The 24,950-nt window shown below is 46.8% G+C and overlaps 2 long non-coding RNA genes across 4 annotated transcripts; both read right to left on the reverse strand.

Annotated features, from left to right (window-relative positions):
* Window positions 1–925: 925 nt before the first annotated feature.
* On the reverse strand, window positions 926–16,201 carry LOC122689352. 2 transcript variants are annotated; one of them, XR_006339800.1, is made up of 3 exons: window positions 15,438–16,201; window positions 9,878–10,028; window positions 926–1,275 (listed from the first exon to the last, which is right to left on the reverse strand). It is a non-coding gene; the product is annotated as an uncharacterized LOC122689352 (long non-coding RNA). The 2 variants fall into 2 exon arrangements; XR_006339799.1 differs by lacking the exon at window positions 926–1,275 and adding an exon at window positions 8,524–9,434.
* A 582-nt stretch (window positions 16,202–16,783) lies between these two features.
* On the reverse strand, window positions 16,784–24,811 carry LOC122689356. Of its 2 annotated transcripts, none has more exons than XR_006339804.1 (3): window positions 24,552–24,811; window positions 23,137–23,218; window positions 16,784–18,351 (listed from the first exon to the last, which is right to left on the reverse strand). It is a non-coding gene; the product is annotated as an uncharacterized LOC122689356 (long non-coding RNA). The 2 variants fall into 2 exon arrangements; XR_006339805.1 differs by having other exon boundaries at window positions 24,716–24,778.
* Window positions 24,812–24,950: the final 139 nt, after the last annotated feature.

Raw genomic sequence — 24,950 nt, forward strand, 5'->3', positions numbered from 1 at the left:
TGGGCCTTTGACCGTCCCTTTTTGTCATGAAACACGACCCGGGTTTTACTCTAAAAGAAGCCCATGTGTAAGATTCCCACGTAGAATCATTAAGTGGGTGGTTCGTTAAGTCTGTACTTGACCATATAGGAATAGAGATTATTATACATTCTCATTCTACTTTGGGAAAAGGTACAATTATTTTTACATGCTGTGTGCTGTGCGAAATCACCTCAGTTACGTCTGACTCTCTGCGACCCTGTGGACTGCAGCCCGCCAGGCTCCTCTGTCCATGGGATTCTCCAGGCAAGGATCCTGGAGTGGGTGGCCATGGCCTCCTCCTCCAGGGGATCTTCCCGACCCAGGGATCGAACCCATGTCTCATATCTCCTACTGCCTGCTTTGGCAGGCGGGTTCTTTAGCACTGCCTGTGAAGTCGCTCAGTCGTGTCCGACTCTTTGCAGCCCCATGGACTGCAGCCCACCAGGCTCCCCCGTCCCTGGGATTCTCCAGGCAAGGACACTGGAGTGGGTTGCCAGTTCCTTCTCCAATGCATGAAAGTGGAAAGTGAAAGTGAAGTTCCGTCGTGTCTGACTCTTTGCGACCCCATGGACTGTAGCCTACCAGGCTCCTCCGTCCATGGGATTCTCCAGGCAAGAGTACTGGAGTGGGGTGCCATTGCCTTCTTCAGGGGATCTTCCCAACCCAGGGATTGAACCCAGGTCTCCCGCATTGCGGGCAGACACTTTACCGTCTGAGCTACCAGGGAGTCTTTAGCACTGACATCAAATAAAGTCTTTCCTGGCTTCACATGCTAATACTACCTAACACTGTGTTTCTGCGGTTCTCAGTAGGAAAACTATAAAATCCTACTGCCTGTGTTATATGTATAGACTTAGAAAAAAAAGAGCTAACCTGTTTGAAAAGTCTGCTAGACACCTTGTCCCTTTCATGTATATCGGCTTGTTTATTTTTGGCCGCGCTGGCTCTTCCTTCCTTGTCGGCTTTTCTCTAGCTACGGCCATCAGGGGCTACTCTCTAGCTGAGGTGTGCCTGCAAGCTTCTCATTGCGGTGGCGTCTCTTGTTGCAGACAGAGGCTCTAGGGCGGGCGGGCTTCAGTCGTTGCAGCCCACAGGCTCAGTGGCCGAGGCTCCCCGGCACAGTAGTTCTGGTACACGGGCTTGGTTGCCCCGTTGACAAGTGTGATCTTCCCGGACCAGGGATGGAACACAACGTCCTCTGCGTTGGGCAGGCAGATTCTTTACCACTGAGCCACCAGGGAAGCCGTGTCTTGCCTTAAAGAAAGAAAACCAACCAAAATTAGGTTCAGCACGGAGGGGATATATGTATCAGTTCAGTTCAGTCGCTCAGTCATGTCTGGCTCTTTGCGACCCCATGGACTGCAGCATGTCAGGCCTCCCTGTCCATCACCAACTCCCGGAGTTTACTCAAACTCATGTCTGTCGAGTCGGTGATGCCATCCAGCCATCTCATCGTACGTCGTCCCCTTTTCCTCCCACCTTCAATCTTTCCCAGCATCAGGGTCTTTTCCAGTGAGTCAGTTCTTCGCATCAGGTGGCCAAAGGATTGGAGTTTCAGCTTCAGCATCAGTCCTTCCAATGAATCCTCAGGACTGATCTCCTTTAGGATGGACTGGTTGGATTGCCTTGCTGTCCAAGGAACTCTCAAGAGTCTTCTCCAACACCACGGTTCCAAAGCATCAATTTTTCGGATATATGTATACCTATGGCTGATTCATGTTGTTGTATGGCAGAAACCAACACAAAATTGTAAAGCAATTATCCTTCGAGTAAAAATAAATTAATTTTAAAAATAGGGAGGCTCTTGGATTTCCCTAGTAGCACATATGATACAGAAGCTACCTGCCGTGCAGGAGACAGAGGTTGGATCCCAAGGTCGGGAAGATCCCCTGGAGGAGGGCATGGCAACCCACTCCAGTAGTCTTGCCTGGAGAATCCCATGGACAGAGGAGCCTGGTGGGCTACGGTCCCTGGGGTCGAATTGGACACGAGTGAACGACTTCCACTTGCTACTTAACTTTCTGTTGGGTTCATTGCTACCTTCTTTGGACTTATAGCCTCCTGTAATTTTCACTTTAACTTTGCGACTCTTTCATCGAGCAATCCCATCTCGTATCCTTTGGTTTTGTTCAGTCGCTCAGTCGTGTCTGACTCTTTGTGACCCCACAGACTGCAGCACACCAGGCCTCCCTGTCCTTCACCATCTCCTGGAGTTTGCTCAAACTCATGTCCATTGAGTCGGTGATGCCATCCAACCATCTCATCCTCTGTCGTCCCCTTCTCCTCCTGCCCTCAATCTTTGCCAGCATCAGGGTCTTTTCCAGTGAGTCAGCTCTTCACATCAGGTGGCCAAAGGATTGGAGCTTCAGCTTCAGCATCAGTCCTTCCAAGGAATATTCAGGGTATATTTCCTTTAGCATTGAGTGGTTTGATGTCCTTGTGGTCCAAGGGACTCTCGTGTATTCTGTACAGAATGCAACAAGCAGACGCAAGCCAGAATAAGAACCATAGAAGGTAAGAAAATTTGTATATGCATCTTACCAAATCCATCTAGACATCACCTCAGAAGAAACGGTAATGCAAGATGGCACGTTTCGGGTCCTACCTCTAGCATCAAAATCCCACCATTTATAAAATCCGTGCACTGCACGCCTAGGAATGAGGTGTTTTCTCCAAGAAATGACTCTTTTTATTACCGTAACCCATACATACATTTGTCCTGATTCTTACAAATACTTTTGAATAGGAAAAACAATTTCTGTTTATACCTGAAGACATTTTTTTTTTTAATAATGTTTTTAGCAGATACGGATTGCCTAGAATAGCTTATTTATTCACAGTATCGGGAGAGGATTTCAATGGAAATTGCAAAATAGGATTTTGTGCTAAACACAGTATTTGGTGTTTGTGGTGTGACAGCTTCTGTCACTGAACGTATTTTATTAAAGTGTCAGGGGTAAATTGAACAGCACTCTATTTTACTGTCTTTTTAACATCTCTGAACACCTCCTCATTTTACTATTTCATGTTTTTACAGTCTCTCTGTGGGATAAATAAGCCAGTGACATCCATGCAAAATGTCAAGCGTGCTTAAGACTAATGTAAGTCGTCTGCCTGCAAAGGAATTCCATTCCAAGAGCACATTCATAAGTCCACTTTGTTCGTAAGTCCAACAAAGTTACCTGGGTACCCAAAGTAATAGGAGACGGAGTGCAATCGGTGATGTCACTCATTCCTGCCTTGGAGGAAATGCACGTTTGAATCTTTGAAAGTTTGCAACTTGAAGGTTCATATGTAGGGGACTAACTGTATTTCAGAAGTGAGTCTTGGGCTTGGCGTTAGAACATAGCTATCCACCGTCTTCTGGAGAAGACTCTTGAGAGTCCCTTGGACTGCAAGGAGATCTAACCAGCCCATTCCTAAAGGACATCAACCCTGAATATTCACTGGAAGGACTGATGCTGAAGCTGAAACTCCAGTCCTTTGGCCACCTGATGAGAAGAGCCGACTCTTTGGAAAAGACCCTGATGCTGGCAAAGATTGAGGGCAGGAGGAGAAGGGGATGACAGAGGATGAGATGGTTGGATGGCATCACCAACTCAATGGACATGACTTTGAACAAACTCCGGGAGACGGTGAAGGACAGGGAGGCCTGGTGTGTTGCCGTCCACAGGGTCACAAAGAGACACGGCTTTGCATTGAACGTACTAAATAGCAACTTATTTCCCCACAGTGAAAAAAAAAAGGAAAAAAATACTTTTCAAAAGATAGAAGTTAAAAACTATATGGCAAATCTCTCTGTTTTTTTTTTTTTTTAACCTGACAGTGATTATCACTGTAGCTTTATCTAGGTATATTCAGTGCTTTTAAAGACATTTATTAAAAGCAAAGGAAGCTCTGTTTCCATTCATGTGCCCTGAAGGCCAAGTTCCTACGTGCCCATGACAAGCGGAGCTTAACGCGGGATATTTCCGTAGCTTTTCCGTCATTAGCACAGATGCCTGCTGACACCACGCAGAACTAATTGGTTCCCTCTATCGCAGGGCATAGCTCGTATCCTGTCTGCACGGGACGTGTAAAAACTGGAACCTCCAAGACTCCGTGTCAATGAGCAATTTGAGCAGAATGCCCTCTTATTCACCCGGTGCAAAGCAGGCTTTGACACTTCCGTGAAACACAAAATCGGGTCCTTTGCAGAGACCTGGATGGACCCGGCGTCTGTCACGCAGAGTGAAGGCAGCCAGGCGGAGGAAAAACAAATACGTATATGAATGCATATGTGTGCAGACCGAAAAAATGGGTACCGACGGATCTTTATTTGCAAAGCAGAAATAGAGAGACAGAGGTAGAGAGGAAACATATGAGGGGGTGGGATGAATTGGGAGATGGAGACGGACGTGTATACACTATTGAGACTCTGTATAAAAGAGATAACTAACCAAAAGCTACTGCGCGGCAGAAGGAACTCTGTGGTGGCCTAAATGGGAAGGAAATGCAGAAAAGAGGGGGTCTATGTGTGCACGTAGCTGATTCACTCTGCTGGACGGTGGAAACTGAATACTCTAGAGCAACTATGCGTCCGTGTGTGCTAAGTCGTGACCCACTCTTTGTGACCCCATGGACTGCAGCCCGCCAGGCTCCTGTGTCCGTGGGGATTCTCCAGGCAAGAATACTGGAGTGGGTTGCCATGCCCTCCTCCAGGGGATCTTCCCCCGCCCAGGGATTGAACCCGCCAGACCCATAAGACGTGTCTCTTACTTCTCCTGCCTTGACAGGCGGGTTCTTTACCACCAGCGCCACCTGCGAAGCCCAAGGCAGTTATACTCCAGTGAAAATGTTTTGAAAAACAAACTTCCATGAACACCACGGCTCCTTTTTCTAACCTGACACCACCTGGCTTTGTCAGTTCGCGGTCACATCCGTCCACAGAGAACACCGAAACATACCATTGCAGAAACCCATCTAAACTGTGTATTTAAAAAAAAAAATTTATCTCAGTTTTAAGGTAGCAATCTGACCACAGCTTTTTAAAGATTATGCAGAGAAAATAATATTCCTATTTTACCAAATGTCATCAAACCATTATGAATGTGTATTACATTCTGAAAGCTCCATTAAACACTTGCCATGGGTTTTCCTGGTGGGAAAGAATCCACCTGCCAATGCAGGAGACGTGGGTTTGGTCCCTGGGCCGGGAAGATCGCTTGGAGGAAGGCATGGCAACCCACTCCAGTATCCTTGCCTGGAGAATCCCATGGACAGAGGAGCCTGGTGGGGCTACAGTCCATGGGGTCGCAAAGAGTCAGACATGGCTGAGTGACTGACACTAGACTAGCAATCTCTACAAGAGTGTGTGTGTATTTCTTCCTTTTTCTCAGGAGCACATATATATGTATGTATATATATATATATATATGTATATATATATATATATGTACATATACACAGAGAGGGGCTTCCCTCGTGGCTCAGCTGGTAAAGAATCCGCCTGCAATGTGGGAGACCTGGGTTCCATCCCCGGGTTGGGAAGATCCCCCTGGAGACGGGAAAGGCTCCCCACTCCAGTATCCTGGCCTTGGAGAAGCCCATGGGCTGTACAGTCCCGGGCTCATCTCTGCCAACACAAACACACTTTCTGGTCTAGCTGAGACTCAGCTACTACATACTAGTAAGAAGCATTTGCCGAGATGAAACACTGGATGGCACTTCATTAAGATTATACCATCTGAAGCCACTTGGCTTCCAAACACTTAGCTGTTGTCATGACCTCGGATCTATTTACTGATGAAGAAGAACTCAACCAGGCTTCATTTTTTTTTTTTTTTTTAAATTCTCTTCCTGGATTACAAAGACTCTAAAAGAGAAAGTTTTTCTCTAAGAGTTAGACTTGTCAAAAGGTATGTGCCTTCGTTTACCGTGAACAGAATCCAAACTCTGAATTTTCATCTTCCCCATCCTAATTTTTTTTTTTTTTTCCAGCTCTCTTGGCATGGTGTCACCTATTTTTCTTTCTGGTTCCGAAGGCATGTCCAAAAAGCACTCCCAGAAAATAATTTAATGAGTTTTCTCTTCCTAAAGTATTTTCATAATCTATCATGTCAGTGTGCTTTCTTGTTAAAATTTATATATTTTACACAAAGGGGGAAAAATATATATATATGATGTTACTGGCACACGAAGTTAGACTGACAGTCTTGATCGTAATAAAGTACACTTACCCCGAATGCCAGAGGAATGAAGAAAACAGATTCTTGTGTCTCCGGTAACCTTAGAAATGCCTTCAGTTATTTTTATGGCTTCTCTGGGCCAGCTGAGAACGCCAGTGGTATTCAGGTTGGGTCGTTAGGATTCTAATGTTTTGTGAAGTTTGTAAAAGCTCAGACCTGCTCCCCCTGAGTCGTCTTCAATGTGTGTGCGTGCAAAGGGATTTCGGTCGTGTCTAAATCCTTGCGATGCTACGGGCTGTAGCCCGCTGGGCTCTCTTCTGTCCACGGGATTCTCCAGGCCAGAATGCTGGAGTGGGTTGCCAGGCCTGCCACCCCTCAGTCCCCTTTGATTTCATGAACCCCAAATCATCTTTCCCTTGACGTCCCTCAGCTCTTCCTTTTCCGGGGCCACACCTAGCGTGCTGAACACCACCACCGCATCTGAAACCGTGGCCCCCGAATCTCCACTTTCTAACCCCCACTGGGGCATCACCGTTTCCACAGCCCTCCTGCGTGTCTAGGGCATCAATAACTTGGACCAGTCTGGTTGCATTTCCACGTCTTGGCTATCATCAGTTGTGCTGCTGTGAACAGTTAATCCCTTGGACTGCAAGGAGATCAAACCGGTCCCTCCTAAAGGAAATCAGTCCTGAATATCCATTGGAAGGACTGATGCTGAAGCTGAAGCTCCAATACTTTGCCCACCTCATGCAAAGAGCTGACTCATTGGAAAAACCCTGATGCTGGGAAAGATTGAGGGCGGGAGGAGAAGGGGACGACAGAGGATGAGATGGTCGGATGGCATCACCGACTCGATGGACATGAGTTTGAGCAAGCTCCAGCAGATGGGGAAGGACAAGGAAGCCTGGCGTGCTGCAGTCTGTGGGGTTGCAAAGGGTCGGACGTGACTTATCGACTGAACAACAACAAATGGCAGATCGGAAGAGTCTTGGCAAAAGTGCCCTGGTAGAGTCACTGATCCTGAATTAAAGCCTAAGGTGAATCTCAAGGGACTGTTTAAATTTGGCAAGCCACTTAAGCACTGTATCTTTATCAGCGTGTTGAAAATGGGATTAGTTAGCAATGGTATGCACTCAAGTGGGCTTCCGTGAGCCCAGTTGGTAAAGAATCTGCCTGCAATGTGGGAGACCTGGGTTCGATTCCTGGGTTGGGAAGATCCCCTGGAGACGGGAAGGGCTATCACTGCAGTCTTCTGACCTGGAGAATTCCATGGACTGTATAGTCCACGGGGTCGCACGGGGACACGACTGAGCGACTTTCACTTTCACACACTCAAAGCATAGTTTCACTTTCTTTAAAGACTGGGCTCTTGAATGAGTGGCAATATTTCGGTTAAATTTATGTTTAAAAAAAGAAATAAAAGAATTGTCTTCCGAAATGTGGATTGGGTGAGAGGCCCATACATGTGGTTCTACGTATACTTCCCTTGCAATTATCAGTTCAGTGGCCAGAGAATTCACTTTTCCAGATTTCTTAACCCTGCTAGACAGGAACTCCAAGAAACAGAGAAAGTCCATGTGCATTTTCATTCTTCGGGGATATTATCCTTTTACCCAAACGTGGAGGAAGCAGAATTAATCTCTCCTGGAAAAACAGGTGTATCTCCCATTAGACGTTTTTCATCAATCGCCTGTCTTTTACGGCTGTTCTTCATTTTCTTAGAATTTACTGAGCACTGAAGTGACTTTTACTTCAAGATCATAAAATATAAGACAAAATCCAGACCCTTCTTCACCAGTTTACAGGCGTTTGCACATAAGCTCGTGAAGAAAATGTCTTTTGGTGAGTCTTAAAGAGTTGGACACGACTTAGCGACTAAACAATGTCAGTGAGTTCATTGACCACCTCACATCGAGATATCCTGGAGGGCTGAATGCCCTCAACAGTGAATCCAGGAGTAACTGTCAGGCTAAAAATAAAATTGCTAATTAGGTTCTGTTTATCCCGTGGGTATTTCTACCAAAGTGTGTGTGTGTGTATCTGGTATCTGAGTCTGGGAAATTAATGGGGCGACTTTGGGGTGGTCCACTATTAAGAATCCATGCTTCTCGGCAGGGGGCACACGTGTGATCCATGGTTGGAGAACTAAAATTCCTGTGTGTGTGTGTGTGTGTGTGTGTGTGTATTTGTGTGCTCAGTCGTGTCTAGCTGTTTTGTGACCACATGGACTAGAGCCCATCAGGCTCCTCTGTCCATGGGATGCTCCAGGCATGAATACTGGAGTGGGTTGCCATGCCCTTCTCCAGGGGATCTTCCCGACCCAGGGATCAAAGCTGCATCTCCTGCATTGGCAGGCGGATTCTTTTTTTTTTTTTTTTAACCACTGAACCACCAGAGAAGTCAAGATCCCTTTGGTGCAGCCAAAAATTGTTTAAAAAAATAAATGGGCCAAGGACCATAATGTTTATAGAGAAGAAGCTTACTGTGGGCTGAATTCTGTCCCCTGCAAAATCCTTACCTTGAAGCTCTGACCCTCAGGGCCTGAGAATGAGGCTGTATTAGGAGATGAGAGTCTTCGAAGCGGGGATGAAGGTGGAATGAGGTCACTGGGGTGGGCCCTGATCCCATAGGACTGGGGTCCTGACAAGAGGAGTACCTAGACCCTCTGCTCCACAACGAGAGAAACCACAGCAATGATAAGCCTGCCAACCCCAGCTGGAGAGTAGCCCCCGCTCACCACGACTGGCAATGAAGACTCAACAAAGTTAAAAAAAAAAAAAAGCTTGCATGGAAAGAGTCTGGAAATTATCTCTTTAAGGAACAAAAATTTCCCCAGAAAAATAATTGCAGTTTGTTGCCAAGGTAAACACAGTTGTTAAAACCCTTGAGATGGATAACATTGGCAGGTACTCCTCTTTGCCCTGAATGCATTCATTTATTGATTTGCAGTGAATGAACTCACATATTAATTAATGTATGGGCAGCACCTGCCAAATTTGCTCTCTACCCCCAAAGGGACTGTCGAGAAAAATTCACCATCACAACACTGGGAAACCAACAAAGCTTGTCCCACCTTCAAAGGACGCCTTGTGCTAGAAGATGATTGATTTCAATGGTTGGTTGTGTCAGTGAAAAAGAAAATCCCTCTGTGACAGAGATGAAACCACCTGGCTCTCCCCCATCTTGCAGGGGATTAGAATAGAAACTTTTGCAGGAGTAGGCTTGCAACTTTCATGTGACTGTTGCCTGGAAGACAGAAATGAATGAATAGGTCTTTTTGGCACACACCAGCCAAACACGCCTGCAAGTGTTAAACAATTTTAGTGTTCTGTTTTTTTTTTTTTTTTAGCTATTCCCAGGTGTCTCGGTGGTAAAGAATCTGCCTGCCAGTGCAGGAGACCCATGTTTGATTCCCAGGGTCAAGAAGGTCCGCTGGGGAAGGGCATGGCAACCCACTCCAGTGTTCTTGCCTGGAGGATATCATGGAGAGAGGAGCCTGGCGGGCTACAGTCCATGGGGTTGCAAAGAGAGGGTCTTGACTTAGTGATTCAGCACACATGCACACACAATATTTCACTGTATATATGTACCACAACTTCTTTATCCACTCATCTGTTAGATCCAAACCAACCATAGAAACACACATTTAATGTTGATGGACTTCCATATGCAAATATACACATACATACTACAGCCTTTTTTCATCTGCTGCGTCTTCCAAGAGTCACTAACATACACCACCGTGGAAGCATTTGAGAAAATGGAACAACAGGAACCCATCATTTCAGGATGTAACCAGAAAGCTATGGTGGATCCAAGTTGCCTTCCTTTTCAAAGAATCTGAAGAGGAATCAAAGGCAATACAAATGAACTTAATTTACGAAAGAGAAACAGATGCACAGACTTAGAAAACAAATTTCTGGTTGCCAAAGAAAAGGAAGGGAGAAAGTCTTGGGCGCTCATTCATATCCGACTCTTTGCCACCCCTGGACTGTAGCCCAAGAGGCTCCTCCGTCCATGGGATTCTTCAGGCAGGAATACTGGAGTGGGTTACCATGCCCTCCTCCAGGGGATCTTCCCGACCCATGGAATCAAACCCAAAATTTGCATTGTGGGCAAGTTCTTTACCATCTGAGCCACCGGGGAAACCCAAAAAGGAAGGGAGAGAGGGCTAAATTAGAAGTTTAATTAGAAGATACACATTACTTTATATAAGAAGGATAAGCAACGTGGTCCTACTATATAGCACAGGGAACTATATTCAGTATCTTATAGTAACCTATATGAAAAAGAATATGTGTGTGTGTGTGTGTTACTTGCTCATTCATGTCCAACTCTTTGAGGCTCCCATGGACGGTAGCCCACCTGGCTCCTCTGTCCATGAGATTCATCAGGTTTCCAGGCAAGAATACTGGAGTGGGTAACCGTTCTGTTCTCCAGGGGATCTTCCCAGACCCAGGGATTGAACCCATGTCTCCCGCATTGCGGACAGGTATGTATATATATATATCCTTAACTGAATCGCTTTTTTGTATGCCCAAAGCTAACGCAACACTGTTAAATCAACTATCCTTCCATTTGAACATCTAAAGAAAAGAACTGTTCCATTCGAGCCGGGAAAGAATGTTCACCGTTCATTAACTACCTCACCCCCTACTTGGCATCTGGAACCTGACTCCTGGCAGCTCGAGAAGACGGATCCCAACACGCTTGTCAGCCCCGAGGCATGAACAGAATTAGGCAGTTATTAGCATTCAAATCGTTTGAGACAAGCACAGCGTTGATCCTTTACGCTCCAGATGCCAGTGTTTAGATGCGGAACAAACAAAATAAAGAGGCATGAGATGCAGTGTGTTTCCGTGGGTGGAATAAGGAAGCCCTTCAGATGCAGTCACGAACTGTGGAGCCTGAGCTTCCCAAGTACGTTCTCTGCTCTTGAGAATCATCACCAGGGGCCACCAGAGCAGCTCCTGAGGGACGTGGTTGCCTGTTTAACTTTCTCGTCCAAGACAGGCCGTTCCTGATAAGTGAACTCTTTCAACAGCTCCGCAGCGCAGCCCTTGTATCCGTCAGATTCTTGTTGTTCCGGTTACATGCCTGCTCGATGCCAGATCCAAAGCTAGGTGGTTGGGCGGGTTACGAAGTGAGCACGGCCAGGGCCATGAGAACATCAGATGAGTCGACTGGGGTAGGTGCTGTGAGGCGAATCGACAGGTTGCTGGGGGAGAACGTGTTAACAGAGAGAGTGGGTTGGCCTGGCCGGCCGGAGATGGATCTCCCACGGAAGACACGACACGTGCAAAGATCTCCAGCAGACGAAGGTGAAAGGGGAGGAGAGACAGTGACTGGACGGCATGGCAAAAAGGGAGATGGGTTAAAAGAGTGAGACCAGGGATGGAAAGAAGGACCACAATTTAGGATCTTACGCATCGAGCCAATGATATCATCCACTGTGAGTCAACGCTATCATCCGTTGTAAGAGCCGTGGCAAGCTCTGAAAAGTCTTAAGGAGAGAGAGCTTCCTCGTGTAGAAGAGAATTTTGGCCAAGTGACTGCCTCCAAAAAATCAAGCGCAGACAGTGACTGCAGCCATGAAATTAAAAGACACTTGCTGCTTGGAAGGAAAGCTATGACCAACCCTAGGCAGCATATTAAAAATCAGAGACATCAGTTTGTCGACAAAGGTCCGTCTAGTCAAAGCTATGGTTTTTCCAGTAGTCATGTATGGATGTGAGAGTTGGACCATAAAGAAGGCTGAGCACAGAAGAACGGATGCTTTCAAGCTGTGATGTTGGAGAAGACTCTTGAGAGTCCCTTGGACAGCAAGGAGATCTTCAGGGTTGATTTCTTTGAAGATGGACTGGTCGGATCTCCTTGCAGTCCATGGAAGTCTCAAGAGACTTTTCTCCAACGTCACAGTTCAGAAGCATCAACTGCAATCCAAGGGACTCTTGAGAGTCCTTTTCCAACAGCACAGTTCAGAAGCATCAGTACCTCGGCACTCAGCCTTCTTTACAGGGAAGGTCCTTTCTGCCCCCCAAAATCTGTTTGTGGGAAGCAGTTGTTTTCCCAGAAGAACCCGCTGGTGTCAGCAACTCTGGGCTCAGCAGCTGAGCTGCAAACGTGGGTTCCGCCCCAAGCCTGCTGACCATGCTCTGGAGAACCTCTCGGCCAGATGCTTCAGGCCATCCATCTGCTCATGTGGACAGCAGCCAGCCCTCCTGGGGAGGAAAAGGGACAGACGACGTGGTCCAGGGAGGGGAGGACAAGAAGTCAGCATCCATCCCTTAACCCCACCCCCCACCCCTCACCAGGGAAATCCCAGGAAGGAGGTGAGGGAGATTTGTCTTTTTCCTAAAAGAACTCAACAAGGATTCGAGTTGTGCGTCGTGGTCTCCTGGAGGCCACAGGAAATGTTGCGGGCGAGAATCTGGCGACCGCCGGCGGGACCGACTTTCCTGGAGCGGAAACTCGCCTCCCACGCAGTGGACAAAAGCATGCAAGGGAAGAGATCAGAAGTCCCAGGCGGGGAGTGGGCTGAGGAAAGCCAAGAATTCCAGTAGCAGGAGCAGAAACGCTGTGGTCAGTGTCTCCTGGGGTCCTCCCTGCCTTCCCGGGGCGACCCCCTCACATCTCCTCTGCTTCGTAGCATCCTTGCCCTTGGTCTGCCCTTTCTCTCCTTCCTCAGTCTCTACTCCCATCCCTTTCTTTTTTTGCTCATCCTCCGGTCTCCAGTCTCAGAAAAGAACTCTGCATCCAGCCGACCGACAGCTTCCTGTGTTTAATCACTTTGTCTCTTCGGGGCTCATTTTCTTTAAATACAAGACTGGTAAGGACTTCCCTGGTGGTTCAGCGGTAAAGAACCTGCCTGCCATGCAGGAGGTATCATAACAGACTTCAAGATCAACTGAGGTCAAGCCGTGAGTGGGTTTCCATTTTTGTCAGATACACATCACACCAATAGAGCGTGAAGAATACGATAGAAATAGCCCATAAAGAAGGCTGAACACCAAAGAGTTGATGTTGTAGAATTTGTGCTGCTGGAGAAGACTCTTGAGAGTCCCTTGGACTGCAAGGAGATCCAGCCAGTGCATCCTCAAGGAAATCAACCCTGAATATTCATTGGAGGGACTGATGCTGAAGCTGAAACTCCAATACTCTGGCCACCTGATGCGAAGAACAGACTTGTCAGAACAGACCGTGATGCTGGGAAAGATTGGAGGTGGGAGGAGAAGGGGACGACAGAGGATGAGATGGTTGGATGGCATCCCCGACTCGATGGGAACGAGTTTGAGCAAGCTCCGGGAAATACTGAAGGACAGAGAAGCCTGGCATGCTGCAGTTCACGGGGTTGCAGAGAGGCAGGCACGACTGACCGACAGAACAGTTTGGACCAACCCCACCTGAGAAAAAAAATCCCTCCAAGATCAAGCAGACAAATGAAACTCCCCTGCCAGGGAAATATGCTCCCGGTTTCCAAAGCAGCCGTCCTAAGCTGTTTTCCTGCGTCTGCTGGAGGTGAGCTAGGGCAGGCGGCCTCTGGAGCCTGATGTTTGCAGCTGGACTCCCTACAGAGATTCCGTGCCGGGTTCTAATCAGAGCGCTATCTCCACGTCTAGACTGTGTGTTTGGCCGCGCTCACGCAGATAGCGTGGGCTGGCCCCGTCGACCCTGGGTCTTTGACCACAAAGCCAGCGACAGACCGCTCTGTGGTACAAGAGAGATGACGTCCCTGCCATCATGTTACTTTATTGTTTTGTTTGTTTAAAATGAAGTATAATTGCTTTACAATGTCATGTTGCTCTCTGCTATACAACCAAGTGAATCAGCCGTATGCAGACATGGAACCCATCGCTCTTAACGCCTCTCTCCCACCCAAATTCACCTTTTGCCTCCCCCGCCCCAAACACATACACTGGATATATTTCACTCAGAAACCTCCCACACATGATTTACCTAAAGCGCTGCTTGCTTGAGGTCATTTTTGGCAAAAGCCCCGGATTCTCATAAATCATTATTTTCTGCTTTTCCTATTGCTGGTCCTTTTTTTTTTTTTTTCCCTGGCATGTGTTATTCTGTTAATTCTCCAGGGATGTTTCCAACATCTCCACGGCGGCCCCGCCTGTGTGTGCACACGTATCTTTAAGTTATCCCCACGTCTTCTCGATAGGCAGCATGTCTGGAATGCTAAGAAGCGGAATAAAGAGCTAATTGTTGGACGGGTGAAACATCAAGACGGCAATGAACCGACTTCTGAGGGTGTTATCAAGTCATCACAGTGGTAGCTTTTGGAAGTCCTCTCTGTGTGATCGGTCCTGGGCTGATGGCTTCAGGGAGCATTATTTTTTGTGACTCGGAGCTCTGAGGATGATCCAAGTGGGACCTGCAGCCTGAACGCAGGATTTGGCTTCCATCTCTTGAGTTCTTAAGCCACTTGTCTGCACAAGAAAGCCTTTAAGAGCTCAGCGTCATCATTATAAGTGGGGCTTCTTTTTCTTTTCTTCTGTTTTCACATCAGGATCTTGGAGTTCTTTCAACACATAAATGAATGTGGATTTGTGTGTGTGTGTGTGTGTGTGTGTGAAACAGAACCTTTTTGCTAGAAATCTTTTTTTTTTTTTTGCCTTTGCTTTTTTTCTATTTCGGCTCCCTCCAAGGAGAAGACTATAACTCAAGGTGGGGGAGGGGAGGAGCAAAATGATGATCCAAGTAAGAATAGTTAATGATGGGTCGGGGGGGAGGTACAGAAAGTTATTGCATTTTTGTTCCACCATAAAGCTGGTGGCTCAGATGGTAAAGAGGCTGCCTGCAAAGCGGGAGACCTGGGTTCGATCCCTGAGTCGGGAAGACCCCTGGGGGAAGAAATGGCAACCCACTCCTGTATTCTTGCCTGGAGAATCCCCATGGACAGAGGAGCCTGGCAGGCCACAGTCCATGGGGTCAAAAAGAGTTGGACACAGCTGAGTGACCGACACCCAAATAAACCAGGAGCGGGGCAGCTGCCACAGCAGAAGCCCATTCCTAACCACCCCCTCTAGTTTGAAACTGGAAACGTCCTTCGCTGGTACTTTCTCCAGAGTGCCCAAAGATATTTCTCTCTTTTTAAACAGATTTGTAAACTCTTTTTGTTTATGTAGAATGGCATGCCCTGAAGCATGTGGGATGTCAGTTCTCTGACCGGGGATCGAACCCGTGACCCTTGCATTGGAAGTGCAAGAGTCTCAACTTCCGGACCGCCAGGGAACTTACCAAAGGACCTTTCTCCATGTGTAGTTTCTCCGCAAGACAGCCTGTGCAAACCCGTTTCTTCACGTTCTGCTGCAGCGCTGGCAGCCGTGGACAAGAAGTCACTTCTTTCCGGAAGGACAGAGTTTTTGGACGGCCCTGCCTTTTTGAGCCCAGCGCCATTTAGCTGCAGAGAGATCAGGCGGCTTCAGTTCTGTGTGGCCTGCTCTTCCGCCCTTGGTCTTCTCTGGTTGCGGTGTGTGGACTCCTCACGGCGGTGGCTTCTCTTGTGGAGCACTGTGGCCTCCTAGGGCGCGAGGGTTTCAGTAGCTGCGGCTTCCGGGATTCGTTGCCCCATGGCACGTGGGAATCTTCCCGGACCAGGGATCGAGCCCGTGTCTCCTGCATTGGCGGGCGGCTTCGTTACTGCTGAGACACCACGGAAGCTGCAGTCTCTTGTTTTGCAACCCTGACTACATGGTAACGTGACCTGGGGATCTGAATAACAAATCCAGGGCTAGGTTCTCAATCCAGGAGATTTCGTTTCAATGCACCTGCCACTCAAAATCTGTGGTCCATGGACCCAGAGCACCGGTATCACCTCGGAGGGGAGGGAAATGCAGAATTTTGGGGCCGCTGCTTCAGATACGGCGAGTAAGAATCTCTGTTGTGCCTGACTCTCTGCGACCCCACGGACGGTAGCCCGCCAGGCTCCTCTATCTGTGGGATTGTCCAGGCAAGGATACTGGAGTGGGTTGTCATGTCCTTCTCCAGGGGATCTTCCCCACCCAGGGATCAAACCTGCGTCTCCTGCATTGCAGGCAGATTCTTTAGCACCAGAGCCATCTTTGTTCAGTTGCTCAGTTGTGTCTGACTCTTTGTGACCCCACGGACCGCAGCACGCCAGGCTTCCCTGTCCATCACCAACTCCCGGAGCTTGCTCAAACTCATGTCCATCGAGTCGGTGATGCCATCCAACCATCTCATCCTCTGTTGCCCCCTTCTCCTCCTGCCTTCAATCTTTCCCAGCATCAGGGTCTTTTCCAAGGAGTCCGTTCTTCACATCAGGTGGCCAGAGTATTGGAGCTTCAGCTTCAGCATCAGTCCTTCCAATGAATATTCCCAAGTAAGAATCTGTACTGTCCCAAGATGCCTGGGTGATTCAAAAGAATGTTGAGACTTTAGAAGCACTAACCTAGTAAGATTTTTCAGATCCATATGTTATGGGGTTTTCTCCTTGCAAAGCATGACACGTCATACCGTATCTCCTGAAATTAGAATCTCTTACCAGGCAGTCCATCCACGAAAACCTTCTCCCCCCACCCCCAAGCACCTCCTTCACATGACTGAGAGACACAGCCTCTGCATTTTTGTTTTATTTTTAGATCTCTTTAATAGACGCTTGCCCCCACAACCCTTTAATTTAACACAGCATCCATGATGAGCCAGAAACGAACCTGAAACCTCTTTCAAAGAAAACAGTGTTGAGAAAGAATCTTTTGACGCTTCATCATTTTTTTCTCCCCCTAAACCAAAGCTAACCACCGCTCCCTCCCCCGCCCCCCTCCCACAGCCGCAAACCATCCACTCCCTTTCCAGGGCATCATGGCACTCTTAAAAACAAATTGTACATAAAAAATTCGCCACCACAAATTCCCAGATGATCAGTAACGGGGCAAGTAGGCACAGCTCAAGAAGAAGCAAGAAAAAAAAAAAAGTGGGGAGGGGAAAAAAAAAAAAGGAACCATTCTTTCCGCGATGGCTTTATTTTTTTAATTTGGAAATTGGCTTCCTTTTTGAATTTGTCTTCCAAGATGTACAGTGGCTTAAGCGGTGGCCCCTTGCCATCTGCTTTACTCAATTTGAAACTCCTCTCATCATAGTATTTTTTTGACCACCACTTTCTCTGTTCTTTTCATCTACCTGCTCCGTGACAGTGAAAATGTGCATTTGCTCTGAACAGCTGCAGTTTTCGAGGTCTTTGCCAGAATCCTCAAAGCAGAGGCATTTGCTTCTCTTTGTTAAGTTTAAATTTCTTGTTTTTTTTTTTTCATTTACACACTGCCACGCTGTAGATTGTGGGTGATTCCATTGATGTCTGGTGCTTGTCATGAATCTTCACTGTTTGCATTTTCCGTGAAGATGTGTTATGTTTTGCATTTATCACATAGTCTTACATTATATGAGGGTGGCTCAAAAGGTAAGGAATCCGCCTGCATTGCAGGAGACCTGAGTTTGATTCCCTGGGTCGGGAAGATGCCCTGGAGAAGGGAACGGCAACCCACTTCAGTATTCTTGCCTGGAGAATCCCATGGACAGAGGAGAGCCTGGCGGGCTGCAGGCCACAGGGTCACAAAAGAGGCGGACACAGACGAGTGACTGACACTCACTTACACTTTTCGTGTAGTAAAATTATGGCAGACATTTGTGTGTGGGTTGTGGTCCCTCTGTAAAAACAGTTCCAATAAAAATGTCTCAAATGTCACTCTCCTCCCTATCTTCTGCATGTAGTCGAATTAAAGATTCAAAGTATTTCTGGAACATCAAAGGTGACCTCTGACTCCAGAGCTAAAACAAAAGACGTTTCCAGCCTTTTGAAAGGATGTCGCTCCTATTTTCCAAACGCTGGTCCTCTAATAGTTTGCAAATGCAAAAGGCATCCTTTAAAGAAACACCCAGGAGGCAGGGGGCTGGAAGGAATCAAAGCAACATCGGATGCACACGGTAGTGTCACATCTGGGGAGGAATGTTTTAAAATACTTTCGGTCCGCATTTCTGCTTTCAAAGAAAAGCCTCTGTTTCCTGTGGGTTGAATGGTTCGTCTGTTTGCCTCCTGATCGGGAGATGGGAGGAGAGAGGACACACCAGGGCCAGCGAGCAGGTTCAGTTTGAAGGCACGACTCCTAACGCGCTGGGATTGGAGCCAGACGGAGAAATCCTTCCACCAAAAGACAGCAATATGATAATAATAACGCGATGCATCATGGCAATGTCGATACATATGCTATAATATACTACTATATATTATTACTGTGTATATAATGTATAATTATACTACTATACATTACCATATATAATAATACTATATATTATGATATATATAATAATATGTAATATACTACTATATTATTACCATATATAATAATATATATACATCTCTACCATATATAATATAATTATACTTCTATATATTATTACTATATATCATATATAATAATACTATACATTATTATCACATATAATATGTAATATAATGCTATATATTATTGCAATGTATACATACAATATAGTAATCATCCATTATACTATATATACTAATATTATATATTATTTCAATGTATATATGATAATACAATACTGTATATTATTACAATGTATATATTATATATAACAATAATATATATTATTACAATGTATATATGATACTATATAACAATGATACTAGATATTACAATATAGATAATATATAATGTAGTAATATTAGATATTATTACAATGCATATATAATAATTATATTACAATGTTTATGTAGCAATATATAAGATAATACTATGTACAATGTATATATAATATATATAAAAATATGTATATTATTACAATGTATATATGATAATATACAGCATAATAATATATATTATTACTGTCTATATATAATAATATACTATATATTATTACAATGTGTATACAACAATATATATAATACAATAATGGTATGTATTATTACAATGTGTATATAATATATATGATATATATAATAAATATTATTACAAGTATATATAGTACAGTAATAATATACATTATAATAATACCTATTATTATATATTATTGCAGCAGTATAATAATAATACTCTATAATTTTTATAGAGTAGTTATTATATAGAAAGTATTATATTGATTAATTATAATATATAATGCAATATATTATCAACAATATATATTTTTTCACATTATTGTCTTTCCTGGAAGAATTTCTCCATCTGCCTCAGATAAGTGTTATAGAGTAATTATTCTATAAAGAGAACAACCACTGTGACTATTCTGTTGATGCAATAATTGTTATTATTCTGTGACACCAGAGGGTCTGATATTCATTCTATTGTCAACCTGTGTGTGCATGCTAAGTCGCTCAGTCGTGTCTGACTCTCTGCGACCCCCATGGACTGTAGCCCGCCAGGCTCCTCTGTCCCTGGGGTTCTCCAGGCAGGAATACAGGAAGGCGGGGTTGCCGTGCCCTCCTCTAGGGCGATCTTCCCGACCCAAGAATCGAACCTGGGTCTCCTGCATTGCAGGTAGATTCTTTACCGACTGAGCTACGAGGGAAGCCCTCCCCGCTGGTTACCATAAACGTATTTTCTATGCCTGTGAGTCTGCTTCTGCTTTATGAACCAGTTCGTCTGTGTCACATTTTAGATGCCGCATCTACGTGGCGTCATAACGACATTGGTCCTTTTCTGACGTATTTCACTTCCTGTGACACCCTCTACGTCCGTCCCTTACTCTGAGACTCATGTTGCCTCCTATGGCATTATTTCGTTCTTTTTTATGACTGAGTCATATTCCGTTGGACACACATAGCACGTCTTCTTTATCCATTCATCTCTTGATGGACGTCCAGGTTGTTCCCATGTCTTGGCTGTTGTAAATGGTGCTGCTGTGAAGTTTGGGATGCATGAAATTATGGTTTTCTCTGGATATATGCCTAGGAGTGAGACAGCTGAATTACCTGGCAGCTCTATTTTTAGCCCTTGACGAGGTGATAAAATCAGATGGGAACTATATAAGCAGATAGGAAGCTGCCCACAGCGTCTGTACCAATATGCATTCCCACTCCGTTTTTATTTATTCTTTATTTTGTCTTCAAACAGTCAGATCATCTAAGGGCGTTTTCTTCATATATGTGTTCTGCCAGTCTTAACGCTAGGAAGGGGTACTGAGGCCTTTTACCGATGGGGTTCAAAGAGGGCGTGACCAGCTCTTGGACATTCTTCTGATTCATTAAGTGTTTGTAGCTCAGGCGTGTCTGACTCTCTGCAACCCCATGGACTATAGCCCACCAGGCTCCTCTGTCTGTGGGATTCTCCAGGGAAAAGAAACACCGGAGTGGGCTGCCATGCCCTCCTCCAGGAGATCTTCCCGACCCAGGGATGGAACCTGCGTCTCTTGTGTCCCCTCATTGGCACGCAGAGTCTTCCCCTCCTGGGCCATCAGGGAAACCCCGTTTTGAAAGAATATAGAAAAGCAATGGCTGGTACAAGGCTTTTAACTAGGACACGCACAGACGTGTATTTATTCCTACAGTAAATAAAACACAGGAAGCAAGGGATTTTTTTTTTTAAACATTTAAAAGACAGCCAGGGAGAGGAACAGTCATTGAAAAAGACGCTGCTGCTGGGAAAGACTGAAGGTGGGAGGAGAAGGGGACAACAGAGGATGAGATGGTTGGATGGCATCGCCGACTCGATGGGCATGAGTTTGAGCAAGCTCCGGGAGTTGTGATGGACAGGGAAGCCTGGCGTGCTGCAGTCCATGGGGTCGCAAAGAGTCGGACACGACTGAGTGACTGAACAACAGGGAGATGAAGGACTCTGTGACGTCTTACATGTCCCCTGGGGGCGGGCATACCCGTGACCCACAAAGCTTACAGAGACTTGGAATTATAGGGCTGAAGGTAACGAATTTTGGCCTGCCTCTCAAAGACTCAAGCCCGTATCATGGGAGGCGGGCAAGTTATGTAGTCTGGCTGGGAGCTTGGCAGGAGTGGTAGGGAATTAATTTAGTCCTTGATGAGGTGATAAAATCAGAGGGGAACTATATAAGCAGATAGGAAACTGCCCTCTATTGAATTTTATTTCCTTTTGAAGCACAGTTAACCTGTTCTTCCAAAGGTTCCTGCACCAGCAGCCGTCCCGAGTTCAGCCCATGGGCTATCTATTCATGCTGGGAAAGACTGAAGGCAGGAGGAGAAGGGGACGACAGAGGATGAGATGGTTGGATGGCATCACCGACTCGACGGACACGAGTTTGAGCAAGTTCTAGGGGTTGGTGATGGACAGGGAGGCCCGGCGTGCTGCAGTCCATGGGGCCGAAAAGAGTTGGACACGGCTGACCAACTGAACAGCAAGCCTGTAGGTCTCCTAACCACTAAAGTTACAGAAGGATCCAGGTCATCTGACTTCCTCTGGGTCTGTACCATCCCCCACCCCCATCAAGCTTGAACTTGCTATTGCCACAGTGTATTACTTTTCCAATTAACTTAGCACACACACCCTCCCTGCCCCCCAAGTATACACGCAGACTATTGTTTCTGGGGGCGTCCCCGGTGGCGCTAGTGGTAAAGAATCCGCCTGCCAATGCAAGACACTCAGGTTCGATCGCTGGGTGGGGAAGATCCCCTGGAGAAGGGCATGGCAGCCCACTCCAGTATTTCTTTTCCCTGGAGAATCCCACAGACAGAGGAGCCTGTTGGGCTGCAGTCCACGGGGTCACAAAGAGTCGGACACCACGGAAGCGACTGAGCAGGCATGGACTGCTTCCAGATGCGGAAAGTATGTAAATTGTTATATCTGTGTTCCTTCACAAAATACACCGTATAGCGACATGTATAATTCTGCAGGTGTTTCATAGGTGTGTTGGCCCCAGGGTTGAAGTTTACATATGATCGTGTCCCTGGCTTTTTTTTTTTTTTACTTCCTTCACCTTCAGGAAATGTTTAGTCTCTCTCAGAAAGACGGTTACATAAGCCTGAGGCGTGTCACTTGAGCATACAGGATGTTGAGCTGAGTAAACAGAGTCAGCTCGTCTGAGAGGCTCTTGAAGGACACGTAGGGGAGAAGGTGGGTGGTTGCTTTAGAACACGAATCTCAGGACCTCCCCCGGCGGTTCACTGTCTTGTCTGTTTTCCGAGTGACTTGGACGACTCTTTGCAAGCTCATCCATAAGTGAGACTGCTCATCCCAGTTCACCAGCTTTGCTGATGGCTCAACGGGGTGATAAAATCCACCTGCGGTGATGCAGACAGAGGAGACACAGCTTCGCTCCCTGGGTCGGGGAGATCCCCTGGAGGAGGGCATGGCAACCCACTCCAGTCTTCTTGCCTGGAGAATCCCCAAGGACAGAGGAGCCTGGTGGGCTACAGTCCACGGGGTGGCAAAGAGTCAGACACAGAGTGAGCACTTACTTATGGCAAAATAGTTTCCATTTTGTCCAGAAATCCCTTTTCGCATAACTCCCCCTCGATGATGGGTCACTCTGAGTTCACGTCCGTGAGGGGGCGCGGCTACCCTCCGAGCTGACCAGAAATTTCTCCAGCCTGTTTGGCAGAAATAATTCAACTGAGCTCATGAGATCTGGGAGGTTCCCTCTGATGGGTCCTTCTTCTTTTCTACTTTGAAATATGCAATTGAGAAAAATCTGGGAACATTTGAGTGAATGCCACGGAACGGGAGACTTCCACCGACTGTGGTATGAAGCAAAGAAGAGACACAAAAATAACCCCCCATTCTCAGAGCGCCTGCCAGTAGCTTGGATTTGCATTGAAGGCTTCCCCCTAGACAGACCGGGGGGCAAGTTTCACATGAAACATTCCTCAAAGTCTCTCTCTGCTTAAATAAAGATGCCGCCTCCCCATCAAGATACCAGTCCACCCCTGGGATTCCCCGGCTTGGGCAAGTACACATTTCCTGTGCAGACTTCTTTTTTTTCACCCCCTTTTCTCTCCACTCACCCTAGAATATTGCAGGTCAGTTGTCCTTCTGTTGATGGAGAGTGAGTACCAGTCGTGGAGGCAGCATTCACTTTTACAACCCCTGTTAAGCAACAGAACAGAAAATCACTCACTCCTGTCCGAGTCTTTGCAACCCCATGCTCTTTACCACTGATTCCTTGTCTTGTCTATTGTGAACACGGCTGCAATGAACTTTGGGGTCCATGTATCTTTTTGAATTATGTTTCTTTCCCCCCCCCCGGGTGGATGCCCAGGAGTGGGATTGCTGAGTCATATTCCATCCACAGAGGGATGGGTAAATATGTGGTGATGTGTGCTAAGTCGCTTCAAGTCGTGTCTGACTCTTGGTGACCTCCTGGACTGTAGCCCGCCGGGCTCCTCTGTCCCTAGGGCTTCTCCAGGCAGGAATACTGGAGTGGGCTGCCATGCCCTTCTCTGGGGGATCTTCCTGCTCCAGGGATCGAACCCAGGACTAAGTCTCCTTAAGAGTTCAGAAAGAACCTGGAGTCTTTAAAGAAGCTGACAGGCAGGTTCGTTAGCACTTTTGCCACCTGGGAAGCCCAAAAGCGACTAATGTGTGTGTTAGTTGTTCAGTTGTGTCCGACTCTTTGCGACTCTTTGGGACCCCGTGGACTGCAGCACGCCAGGCTTCCCTGTCCATCAGCAGCTTTACGCCAATCCAATAAAGCAACTATGCTTCAATACAAATTAATCAACTAAAGTAGCCTGATTATACACCCTCCCTTCTCAGATGGAAAAAAATGAGTTCAACTACAGAGTATGACTCTGCTACCATATCACCTCTTTCCTGATCCCAGCGCTTTTCACTGCTTTCTGAGCCCACGCCCAGTGATTTATGTTTAAAACCTGTGGCGCATGTATGCAATGGAATATTACTCAGCCATGAAAAAGAAAGAAAGAATGCCATCTGCAGCAACCTGTATGGACCATAGAGTATCACGTCGTTGCTCAGTCGTGTCCAACTCTTTGTGACCCTGTGGACCGAAGCACGCCTGGCCTCCCTGTCCATGGCCAGCTCCCGGAGTTTACTCAAACTCATGTCCATGGAGTCAGGGATGCCATCCAACCATCTCATCCTCTGTCGTCCCCTTCTCCTCCTGCCCTCAATCTTTCCCAGCACCAGGGTCTTTTCTAGTACATCGGCTCTTCGCATCAGGTGGCCAAAGGATTGGAGTTTCAGCGTCAGTCCTTCCGATGAATATTCAGGACTGATTTCCTTTAGGATGGGCTGGTTGGATCTCCTTGCAGCCCAAGGGACTCTCCAGAGCCTTCTCCAACACCACAGTTGGAAGGCATCCGTTCTGCAGCGCTCACCCTGTCTTTCTATCTTCCCAGTGACTGCCCGTATCCTGTCTTACCTCTGCCCAGGTGGCCTCACTGGTGACAGTCCTCACCTGACCTCTTGCCCTGTTTTCCCAGTTCTCCTTCCGCCTGGAAACCAACACAGGTCCTTCTCTCCCCGCTTCCCCTTCTGCGTTACAGACAGCAGGGTCCTCTGCAGCCTCGATTTCCCCAGCCCTCCCTTCCAGTCCAACATCACACTTGCCGCAGCCAGTACCTTGGGGCTCCCCAAAGCGCTCATTCCGGCGCAGCCCCTTCAGGCTTTCCAAAGGGGGACGAGGGAAAAAAAAAAAAAAGAAAGAAAGAAAGCATTCCACCTTTTTTTTTTTTTTTTTTTGGCAGGAGGATTCAGGCTGGAGGAGGGATGGTGGCTGCCAGGAGCCAGAGGAGAGGCGGGAGGGCGTGGCCCGGGACTCGGGTTGCAGCCTAGCCTGCGGCTCCTGCGGAGATGC

This window comes from Cervus elaphus, chromosome X, assembly GCF_910594005.1.
Source record: "Cervus elaphus chromosome X, mCerEla1.1, whole genome shotgun sequence".
In the NCBI taxonomy this organism is placed as follows: domain Eukaryota; kingdom Metazoa; phylum Chordata; class Mammalia; order Artiodactyla; family Cervidae; genus Cervus; species Cervus elaphus.